Genomic DNA, 12331 nt, shown 5'->3' on the forward strand with positions numbered 1-12331 from the left:
GGTGGTGGCAAACATCTGAAATACAAGCGAGTAGGGAGGCTGAGCAGGAGGATTACAAGTTCAAAGCCAGCCTCAGCAACTTAATGAGACCCTTTCTCAAAATAAAAAGGGCTGGGGAAGTGCCCCTGGTTCATCTCTGGTACTGAAAAAAAAATATATCTGGGCATAATGGTGCATACCTGTAATCCCAGTGGTTTGGGAGGCTGAGACAAAAGGACCACAGGTTTGAGGCCAGCCACAGCAATTTAGTGAGGCGCTAAGCAACTTAATGAGACCCTTTCTCAAAATGAAAAATAAAAAGGACTGGAAGATGGCTTAGTGGTTAAGTACCCCTGGGTTTAATCCCTGGTACCAAAGAGTAAAAATAACAAAAGAGGAACTTTCTATAAATAAGGACTTATTAGTAGTCAAATTTCTCTTCTAAATGATATATTCATGAAGCTGAAGAGTTGAAATCATCTCTTTTAACTGCTTTGGTTAATTAGCTCCATTATTCTGCTAGCTACAATTAACTGTCCATACCAGCCCCTTTGTAACAGTGTCTTTTAAATGTTTTCCTCCCTTTCTTCTGGCTAAAGGTTATAAGGTTAATATTAAACAACATGGGTCTTTCAGTCTCACACCTCCACTCATCCCCAGATTAGGGGCTGAGACCCCACCTCTGGTTCTGAGTTTACCCATAACATTCACTGGTCCTGAGTGACAGACCGCTCCAGTTCACCTCGGATTCCATCCATGCCTTTGACTTCATCCTCTCATTTGCCCTCGGCTGCTGTCTGTTGCCGACTACTCCTTGGTTCCCTCCAGATCCACCCTAGGTCTTCACAGGAGGAAAGAATTCTATCTAGCACTTATCTCTTTTCCTCCACAACATGCTCTGAATGGGCCTTGGGGGTCCCCAAAAATCTGGATCTCAAACTCTGACATTCTTGGTTGCCTTCACTAATTGTGTAATAATAATACCATCCTCATAGAATTATTGTTATTTTTAATTAGTGAACACATGTAAAGTATATAGAATAGTTCCATTCAAAGTACATTTTTTTGGACCAATGTAATCCATAAATGGCTAGTGATCAGTCTGCAACTAGAGAAACATGAAAATATAATCATGGGACTGGGGAGGTGGCCAAGTGGTAGAGTACTTTCTTAGCATGTGTGAGGTCTTGGGTTCAGACCCTAGAACCGAGGTGGTGGGGAGGGTATAGTTACTGTTTAGAAACTTGTCAATCAAATCTCATTGGATTGATGTTTTTATAAAACAAGAAGAAAGTTCATTTGTCATATCAAAAACTTTGAATGTTGATATACACAGCATTTATTTAAAATGTCCCCTGGAGTTCTCCTCAGATAAATCCAGGTTGCAGGGCATGGACACTTTGTGGTGAACTCTTCAAGGAAAATACCATGCAGAATTGTTAAGTATAAGCTGAGGTTGGAGCACAAGAATGCATTGCTGGGATGCTCCCAGGGAAGCAGTCCTGAAGCTTAGTCCTCCTTAGCTTCAGAGTCAGTCCATTCTGGGCCACTCATGAGACCTCTGGGGTCTAAGTCTCATCCTGTCTGACCAGAGCCTCAGAGGTTCCATCAGTCGCAGAGCAATCCTCACCAGAGCCTGCACCCCTGGACTGGACAGCTTCCAGGGTACTTTGCTTGCCCTATTGGAAGACTCAAGGTTTTAGGTGTAGGGTGGGTCTTCCCTCCAGAAACTGCCCCAGAGCATCCTGTGGTCTGTCCTGGTTATTGGATGAAGTTTGCTCACTTTCAAAGACCTTTCTCAGAGAAAGAGGGTGACCACTATGTGATGGAGTCAGCAACTTCTTCATGTCACGATCTTGGGCAGACCAGCCTCTTTGACTTTCAATTTCTTTAAATGCAGCTGAGAATAATGACTTCCTCACATGTCATTGTCAGGAATAAGCACCATTAGTTAACTCTAAAGCCTGATGTAAAACTCAGGCCTATTTCATCGTTCTCAGCAGTCACTCTCTGCAGATTAAGAAATGATGGCAGGCACCTGGACGATGGGAAAGCACTTCCTACCCCTTCATGGGTCATTGCCTCATTTAAAAAGGCTCAGCTGAGACAGCTACACACTCTGAAATTTCTTTGCATCTGGATGCAACACTTCGATTACCCCAACTTGTTTGCATTCTTCATGAGCCTGAGACTAATTTGTTCCAATCTTTCCTACACAATTAAATTATCCTTATCATGCTGATGGTAGATGGGTAATCACAACTTGAAGAGGGAGGACTGTCCAAGCAGAGTGTGAAGGGTGGTCCCTGCTGTGGTATCCACTAGAACAAGTATACAAAGAAGAGATTTCTACCCCTATCCAAGGCCACTGAATCAGAGACCTTGCAAATGCAAAATTTTCTGGATACACACTAAAGTTTGTGAAACACTAGTTTCAAAAGATTATGTAGTGGGGAAAGTTAGTGGAATATTTTCCTTGAAGGAGGATGATTTCTAAATTTCAAGAAATAAATGCCAATTAGAGTCCAAAGCTCAAAAGGAGGGAAAACAAGTCTTATTTCCAGTTCTACTATCAAAGGCAATGATTTAATGGCTTAGGCAAGAAGATGAGCCCTGATTGTAACCATCGGCTTGGAAAAATGAGAACTAATCACTCTAGGAAGTGTTAGGCATATGAATTTCAAACGTACTCATGAAAGTAAAATGCTTTCCCTTTATAATCTGAGGACTAGCATGTAGGTAGCAGACATTGCTACAAATCAACAGAGACTATAGTAAATAATGTAAAGGTAAACAGCATGTTCCTATATTAATTAATTCAATATTTTTAAACTAACATTCCCTCAACTATCGGGATTTCCCACGTAAAGCAATAGTTTTGTAGCTTTGGTGGGTGAAAGAAGTCATGTAAGGAACTTGTTAAAATATATACTCCAGACTTTTCTTTCAGGGACTGACTTATTATGTTAAGAATCAGAAACTTAATAAGAACCCAGATGATTTAGAAATGGTGATATAGAAGGGTTAGCCTTTGAAAAATAGTTAGAGCTGGGAGCAAGGGTGCATACCCATAACCCCAGAAATTCAGGAAGCTGAGGCAGGTGGATCCCAGGTTTGAGGTCAGTCTGGGCAATATAAGCAAGACCCTGTATCAAAATAAAGTAAAAAGGGCTCAGGATGCAACTTGGTAGTAGAACATTTGCCTAATATGTAAGAGGCCCTGAGTTCTATCCCCAGTACCACAATAAATAAATAATAATTAGATTGACCTCTTCCCAACCATTCCCTTTAAAAAAAACTTTTAAAAATAATTCCTTCAAACAATATTTACAATTGAATTAATATTCAATGACTAATGTGACATGTCTATTTCTAGAGCCATGATTATGGCAATAATTTGCACTTCCCAGAAATGAATTTTTGGAAAGCAATTATTTATTGTAAGATGATCTGTGATGGTATATTAGCACGGAGTGGCTCTCTGGTCCCATGACACATAGGCACATATATGCAAAGCAAATGCATTGAGTGGTGCGTTGAATTTCAATCTCCTGGTGTTGCCTATGGGACAGCATAATAAAAGTGGGCATGGCCAGGTGCAGTGGCACATGCCTGTAACCCCAGCTATTCTGGAGGTGAGAGAAGAATCACAACTTTGAAGACAGCCTCATCAACTTAGTGAGACACTGTCTCAAAATAAAATATAAAAGAAGGACTGAGGATGTAGCTCAATAGTAGAGTGCCCCTAGGTTTAATCCCCAGTACTACAAAATAAATGAATAGTTAGATGGATAGACAGAGAGACATAAATAAAAGTGAGCATGGATCCTTATGGTGCTTTCTGTCACTCTGTACTTTTTGAGCCCTGTTGCTAGAGCTGGAGCACTTCACCACTTACATATGCTACACATGTCCTCAAGGTGACAGCCTCCATCAGCTTCCCTTGAAACCAGAGCACAGGGGTGAGATTTTCAGAGTGAATAGGAGGCAGCAGGAGAATCCAGCCAGCAAAGAGAGGCAATGGATCATGGCAGAGACATGCTAGCTTTCCAGGCAGCCTCGGCATCCAGCAGGTCCTATGAGCTGAGGGTCTGGTCTGCTCCATGGGGGCGGTTCCCATCTGCAGACATTCCGACTCCAAGCACTTTCTAGAGATTCTGTGAGCTCTTGGTATCCTTTGGTAATCTCCTTTCCACTTAAAACTGGATGAAACAGTCTGTTATCTACCCAGAATACTGATAGAGAACGACCATTGTTCATCTCACCATCTGTAAGGGTAAAAGAAATTGAAGTTAAAGCGTAAAAGTTAAAGGGTAAAAGACCGGTGTTGTAAAGTTTCTAAGCTGCAAGGTCTGAGTTAAAATGTAAAGGATTAGGTATTGTTAGGTTTCTATGCTACCTGCAAAACCTGAAATTTCTGTAGCTGTTAAGACAATGCTTGGAACTGCCCAGTAAATATTTCCCCTGACTATTTGGTTGTTTAATAAGGGCTCTGTGTGGTCGCACGTAGGCATTGCAGGGCCTGGACCAATCAGTTTAAATGTAACCCCCTCCTTAGGAATGACCTATCATTCCAGCCTGACCTGTTCCCGCCAATGAATGAACTAATCATGTTTAGGAGTTGTTGTTCAATTTTCCCACGCCTCATGATGATTTGTTCTGATGTATACAAAGCCCTCCGCCCTCCCCCAAAAGTGTACTTAAGTAGTGCTCAGCCCCTGCTCGGGGCTCTGGGCTGCTTTCCCTTCTTGAGTGGGCACGGAGCCCCAGCATGCTGGTTCAATAAATCCCCTTCTGCCAATTGCATGAGTGGTCACTTGGTGGTCTCTTTCTCCGACGCTTCGCCTGACCCTTACACATCAACAAACATCTATTCTTTACCGGAAATGTCCACATATCCACTTTGCTGAGGTTTACTTTGAACACGAATGTATCATTAGTAAAAGTATTTCTATTGCATATTTAAGGTAAAACCAGTGTTCAGGTGGAGGGGATGCCACCATAGGCAAATTCCCTATTTTGTACAGAAAGTGGAACTGAAGTCCAATAAAGGGAAGGGATCCAACTACTTCTACTTGGTTTGGGAAGCTGGATCCCCGGCTTTCTATTTTGGTGCTCACTGGCCTGCCCTGGTCCAGGTGACATTGTTAAGAATTTGGTGTCACACAAGTGCTGTCTTCTTCCATTACTGCATGAGCAGATGCCAAGACTTGTTTGAATTTATTCATCCTATATTACGTGAACAAAGTCCTTGGGCTTCTGTTTATATGGTCAATTGTGAGTATTAAGAGTCCCAAACGGTAGAAAATTTGGAAAATAGCAGCTATAGAAAAATTCAAAGAATTTTCACTTGTACTTCACAGAGTAAAGACCTAGGATGAAGCTTTGACTTTGGTAGCTGCAATATTTGTGTGGGCCTTCTCACTGGCAGAAATGTCATTAAATAGAAATGAAAGTTGAAACAACAGAAAGAACTACCTACCAGTTCCCAGGTCCTTAGCTTCTCAGCCCACGGCTCCTCCCTTCACCAGTCCCTCCCCTATCCCTAAATAGAGGGGGACAAGATATCTGATTGGAAGAATAGGAGAAAGAGCCAGCCCTGCCCAGGTCCTCCTGCCTTCTTTTTGGGAACCAGTCTGCCCAGGAAGCAGGAGTCTCTGTTCCATGTTTCATCAGTAAAGTTTTGCAGCTGTTTGGACTTGTTGTAGGGACAGATGAGGCAAGGCACCGAAGATAGCAGTAAACAGTTTTATTTGGCTGCAGTCAGGTTCAGAGGGCACAGCTTTTGCTGTAATCAATTAATCCCTTAAACCCCAAGTTCAGGTAGTTTTAGAATTTTATACCCAGCATGTAAGGGAGGGGCTCAGAAGTTCACCGTCTGCAGAAGTTCACATAAAAGCAGCCTTTTCTTTCACTGTTTTAGGCAAGTTAACCCTTCAAGGACAGAACCTGAGAAGGGGAGACCTTCTCCCTTTCTTTCCTCTCCCTGCCAGCTGTTACCACAAAGCCCAATTGGTAACTTCTCTTATCTTAGAAATGTAGACATCTCTGTGAAGCCCCAGCTGGAGGCCAGAGGCCTTGTTTGCACATTTCTACTATTATGACTGGATACATGTTTGTGAAAAGCTAGTAAGGGGGTGTCCAGCAACTGGAGTGTTGATTTCTTCCAAGCTAGCGGCAAAGTAAAATTGGGCAACATGAAAATAGGAAGTTTATCTACATTGAACTCTTTTGTAGAGACCCTTTTGCTGACTCCTAAAATCAGCCATGGTGAAGATTTCTGGAGAAGCCCAGTTAAGACTTTTTTTGTGGAGAAAGGGGGTGCCACTACAGACTGGGAGGAGGAATTTACTTCTACTTGTGCAGGAAAGTGACAGCTAGCCTGCTGTCATCACAGATGTAGAGCTGTGTGCCCTGAAAGGCTGTATTAGCAATAAAGGAAATGATTGGTTCTTCAGCTACAGGACTCCTGTTCTTTCTCCTTTCCCTTCCCCTATCTTTCTCCCTCCCCACCCCATCCCCACCCCACCAGCCCTACCTTAAGGATATGTGGGGATTGGCTCTAGAATCCCTGCAGATACTAAACTTTAAGGATGTCCAAGTCCCTTACATAAGATGGCATAGTATTTGCATATAATCTATGCACATCCTACTGCACAGTTTAAATCATCTCTAGATTACTTAATATACCTAATATAAAGTAAATGGTATGTAAGAAGTTATTGTACTATTTAAGGATCAAAGACAAGATAAAAAGGTCTGTACATGTTCAGTCCAGATGCAATTTTTTTCAAATAGTTTTGATCCTCAGTTGGATCCAGAGTGTACATATATTAGTTTAACACTCAGGAAAGTCCTTATATCTTTATGTACTCCTTTTATAGCTTCACCTCCATATAAGCCCCAATCGCTAATTCCATCTTTACTAAAGTGAACACATTAAGATATCTCTAGAAGTTCTCCTAGCAACAGGGACAACAGCAACTCTTTCCCTAAAGAGTTAATAATGCCATTTTTTAAAAAAGTTCTTCCTCCCAATCAGTTATTTTAACAGTAATTCCATGTATCATAAACATTTTTTGTGACACTTTTCATTTTCTGGCCACAGGTGAAAAGGGGGACTGTTCCTTTTCCTGGCACATTTCCACGTGATGGAGGGGCCTCAAGGTGAAGCTGGATGTGCAGGGTGACTGAATGGAAGTGCACATACCTGTTACCGTATTTACCCGTGACGAGTCCTTGCTTCCCCAATGTTGAAGTATAACACCAGAGAAGCACGCCGAGGCAAGTTTAGAGTGGAAAGTAGAGGCTTTATTAAAGGACAGCAGAAAAGACTTCTCCCGGAGGAAGAAGGGGACCCAAGAGGTGGAATCTGTGGAAGGGCGAATGTATTCCCCTTTTATAGCTAAGGTCTTCATCTAGTTTTCCCCCCATTCCTGTCCTTTGTTATCTTTCAGTGATGGAATGTAGGTGGGAAGGCCCCAAAGGGTGGGGCGCAGGTGGACCAAAGGAATAATCTGGGCAGGAAGGACTTTTGGGTCAGCATCTTCAAGTTTGCTGGGAGCTGTTTCATTAGGTGGACCAAAGGAATAATCTGGGCAGGAAGGACTTTTGGGTCAGCATCTTCAAGTTTGCTGGGAGCTGTTTCATTAACATTTCTTTGGGATGGGCTCTGGGCCTTGGGGACATTAACATTCCAAGAGTTGTTCTGCTTTTCCTGGACTTCATTCTCAGCATGGCCTTCATATTGGATTTTACTCAATATTAGAGCCGATTTACCTAACTACACTCACTACCTATCTTTAAATCTGGCTTCATACCAACAGGGAAACTAGCAGATAACTTCCCTCTGTTGGGATCACAGCCAGACAGGAAGGATGGGGACACTGCATCACTATCTACTGCCACCCTCCGTGATAGCAAACTCATCATCCAGGCACATCCATGCGTCTGCCATCTCTTGTCGTCAAATTTCAAGTGTTAAGAAAAAATGACACTGTTTTGGACTAAACTCCTTTACTAGGCTCTATTAGATCAGGCTAGAGATCAAAATGCAGTCACTCACATCAAAGTTCTTCCTCACCAAACTGGGACCAACCTGTTCATCTGACCTTCCAAGAAATTAGGATTACAAATTAGAATAAAGTAAAAAGGACTGGGGGTGTAGTTCAGTGATAAAGTGGTTCTCAAAGTTCAATGTGCCAAAGATGGACATGAGCAACTCATTCCAATGGAGACCTCTGGGCTTGCAACAAAACTTTCTCATTCTGTTGGCATCTGCATTTCACACTGACCTGTAGGCCAAGTGATCCTAAGAGCACACCACAGGAGACCCCGCCTACATCTCTGCTGAAACACCTTCAAGTGACAGAACACTCATGTGGGGGATCCAGTCTCTTGACAGGTCTCACTGTTGGTAGATATTTCCCCATATTCTGTTAAAGCTTTGCTCCTTGCCCCACACTTGCAGGTCTTTCTTCCACACGAGTTTGCTTCTCCCTGGTTACAGACCAGAAGCCTCCTCACTGTCCCCCCAGACCTCTGCAACACATCCACTTCTCGCTCTTTCTTCTCACTGCAACAGAGGTAGTTGGGGCAACACCATTGCCCTTACTAGTCTCTTTCCAGCTTCTTATCCTGCACTTTCCATTATTAGTTTTAATGGCAGCTGAGAATGATCAATATACAGCCCTGTTTCATGACATTAACGTAAAAAAATAATAATTCTATTGGATTCTATTGCCCTTCCCCAGTGAGGGACAACTCCGGAGGATGTTTCCATGAGTTTGTTTTAGCATCAGTGGGCACCACACTGGACACACTATAAAGGCTAATTTTATGCAATAAGGAAGATAAACTTGGGTGAATTCTTATGGAAACAGAAAACTCCCCTTAAATTTTAAGCTAACACTAAACCAATTCACTTCAACGTCTGACATTAGTATCAATCTGGATAAGGAGGGCAGGACTGCCCTCTGCTGCCTGGAGATAAAATAGCCTTTAATTTTTCATAATTATTACCAAGAGTAAATTCCTTATAATAGCAGCCAAAGGAAAGCCTCACTGGATAAGTTCTAGTGTCACAAGACAGCCATACTGCACTTTGAGATGTTGGAATCCCCAAGAAGTCAAATCCTGAAAAAAATGGCTTGACTTCTCAGGAAGCACATCACTTGGACTGAGGATGTAACTCAGTGGTAGAGCACTTGCTTAGCATCATGAGGTCCTGCATTCACTCTCCTGTAACATTCACACACTCACACAGGAAGAAGCCACATGCCTTCATATTTTCAAGGAAAATACATAGATGTCATTTCTCACGTCTCACATGCCATTGCAAAGCTGATCTAGTGTTCCCCTTCCTTCATCCATTCAGCCCTTTGTTCTTTCCCTCAGTCATGGTCATTCCACTTCGTGCCTGCTTCTCCTGCTCACTACCTTCCCTGTGGCACCAATCCCAACTCAGCACTTCTTTCTAGGCCACTCCTTTTATTTTCCACAGCCCTTCATTCATGATCCTTCAGACTCTTATGTGCTTCTGTTATCACACAAGGTTTCCAGGAGCAGTGGCAACCTCAAGTTCTCTTGACCATGTTACAAAAAATAATTAGAGTGCATATTAACAGTAAAGTTGCAAAGGAAGAGATCACTTATGAAGAAAAAGTATAGATTTGAGATTGAGAATATGGACGACCTCAGAAACTGTTGCCTCATCTTGATCTGAGGTTTTAACATTTATGAAGGGACAGTAGCCAGGAGGTTGAACTAGAAGCAGAGTCAGGGTGGGGTTAAGCACCGGTTCTCTTGCTGGATCCTAAGGTCTAGTTTGGTTTTGTTTTCTTGAGTATGTGAATTCCTTCCCAGAGGGTTTGCAAATGCAAAATAGGCACAGAGGATCTATGTGGTCTTTGGCAAACACTTACTTGGTTTGGTGGGAGTTGGAATAGAGACACGGAATAGAACAGAAAAGACACTGATACTTTTAGGTTGCGAAGTTGAAGGCAATTAGGGGAGAAGTGGATGTAAAGGGGATAATTCCTGCAAGAGACAGGAGCCGATGAGAAAAACAGCATTACTTTCCTCACATTACACCAGTTGACTTCTCATAACTCCACGGAAGAGTAGTACCCACATTTTATGGGTAAGGAAAGAGGCTCAGAGAAATTCTATACCCAACTAGATTTATATGAGCTAAGTGTCAAAAATTACTCCTTTGAGAAGCTACTGGTCAAGAAAGGAAAAAAATAAAATAAAATAAAAAGAAGACACAGATCCAGGAAAGAGGCCCAAGAAAGGAAGAGGCAAGGCCTAATAACAAAGGTGAGCTGAGCTGAGGGCTGCCATGAGCCCAGATTGAAGCAGGAGTCTAGAGGATTCTAGGAAGGATTTGTCTTGGAAGGAAAGTGGAACTAGGGCAACCTGTAGCAAAAGGTATAAAAGGTTGAAGCCATAGGATCAAAGAAAATACTTTAAAAGGAAGATAATCATTAACTACAATCACAAAGTTGTTCTAAAAAATGTAATTATAGAACACTCTGATTTATTAGAACATAGTTATGGACATAATAAGACATTTAATATGGATTTAATAAAAATTTGAGATATGACATTAGAAGGTTGGAGGAAATGGAAGGATACGAAAAGACCTCATTCTCTGAAACAGGAAGCTTATAGAGGAATTCTAAGAGTGAGGACTTAAGAGATAATATTCAGAATCTGAAACAGATACATAGCAGCATGACTGACATTTATCGTGTTGGGAGTGAGGGTCAAAAGGACAGGAGGCTGGATTCTTTCTGAGCCTTTTTAATCACTATTTGACTTTTTTTCTTGCACAGTACTGGGTAAAAGCCCAGGCACTACCTAAGATGACACCCAGATTAATTTTTTTCTTTTTAAGGCAGAAGAGCACAAGGCTAGTCAGAGTGGAAAACGAGTCTTCTGCTTGTTAGATGCAGTGCAATATTTCGAGACACAGCCCAGAACTATGAACCAGAGTCTGCATTTTAACACTGTTTCCTGTGCCCATCTCCAGAAGCACTTGTCCAGCAGCTGTGCATCGCTGCCACAAAGGAAGGAAGGGAAGTAAGAGGAATGGCACACCAAGTTGATGGGCAGTCTGTCTACACTCATGTTGCAGGTAAGTGACTCTTTTCAACTACTCAGAACTTACCATCACTGCTCAAGGCTGAATGAATCTTCCTGGTGTTTCAAATTATTTTCCAAATTTGCTGCCCTAGTCATCACTTTCTTCATGATTCACTTTGAGTTTTAGCTTTCTGAGTTGCTTCATAAAATCTTTTTTACAAATTGTCACATGACATAAACACCTGCTATTATTTTCAAATCGCTCCTATTTGATTAAGAAGCCATACAACTCTCAATGGGCCACATGCTCAACAAAAGCTCAGCAATTCTTTCCTTCAGTTCTTTGTTATGTACCACAACAGAACAGATGCATACAACAGTAAAAACAAGTCTCTGCCTCCCAGGAGAAAAGAAAACAACAGAGAGAGTTCTTGAAGGGGAAAACCCACAATTAAGAGATCTTCCTTAGAGTGTTCCTCTATGATCCCACTGGAGGTGAGGGCTAAGCCAAAGAGGTAATGAGACAAAGAGGAATCTGCCAACCTGCCTTACTAGGCTTTTTTTTTTTTTTTTTTTGTCTTAAAAGATTTCTAAAACGTCTCTAAATGTTTCAAGGGAAATTATTACTCACATAAGGTATTTTCTGCTTCAAGTGTGAAATACGCACTGAAAACAAAACCCAGCTAAACAGTATTTGGTCTTCTGACCACATAATGTGAAAACCATTCAAAATGATCCTGTAGGCTTGGAGATGTAGCTCAGTAGTAAAGCAGCATGTATGGGGCCCTGTAATCTTTTTTTTTTTTTTGAATACTGAAGAAAAATTCAAACAAGGATATTGTGAATTTTAAAGAAAGAAAAATCAATACACTTTCAAAATGAATCAGAAAACTGGTATCACGAAATGCAAAATGGGGTTCATTTTTTCTTAACATACAGCAACCCTTTCAAAGGCTAAATCTTAAGGCACTCAAAAGTTTAATTAAGAAGGTTCCCCCAAACCCCTATGATTAAAGATCTTATCTCCTTTATTAAAGTGAGGATTAATCTATGCAAATTAATCTCTTTGAAGTGACCCTTGGAAACACGCAATTTGGAGATATCATACAAGATGTTGACTTCTAAAAATGATTCTAGTAAAGAGAAATTCATATATATCCACAAAGAAATTCCTATTTTGTGGGATTCTCATAATTCCCATTTACCAGTAAAAATTTCAAAAAATTACCTCTTTTGAGAGAATAGGGAATTTGTTTAACAAGAT

This window comes from Marmota monax, unplaced genomic scaffold (assembly GCF_021218885.2).
Source record: "Marmota monax isolate L192 unplaced genomic scaffold, Marmota_monax_Labrador192_F-V1.1 WCK01_AAM20220418_F8-fsc00077, whole genome shotgun sequence".
Lineage (NCBI taxonomy): Eukaryota > Metazoa > Chordata > Mammalia > Rodentia > Sciuridae > Marmota > Marmota monax.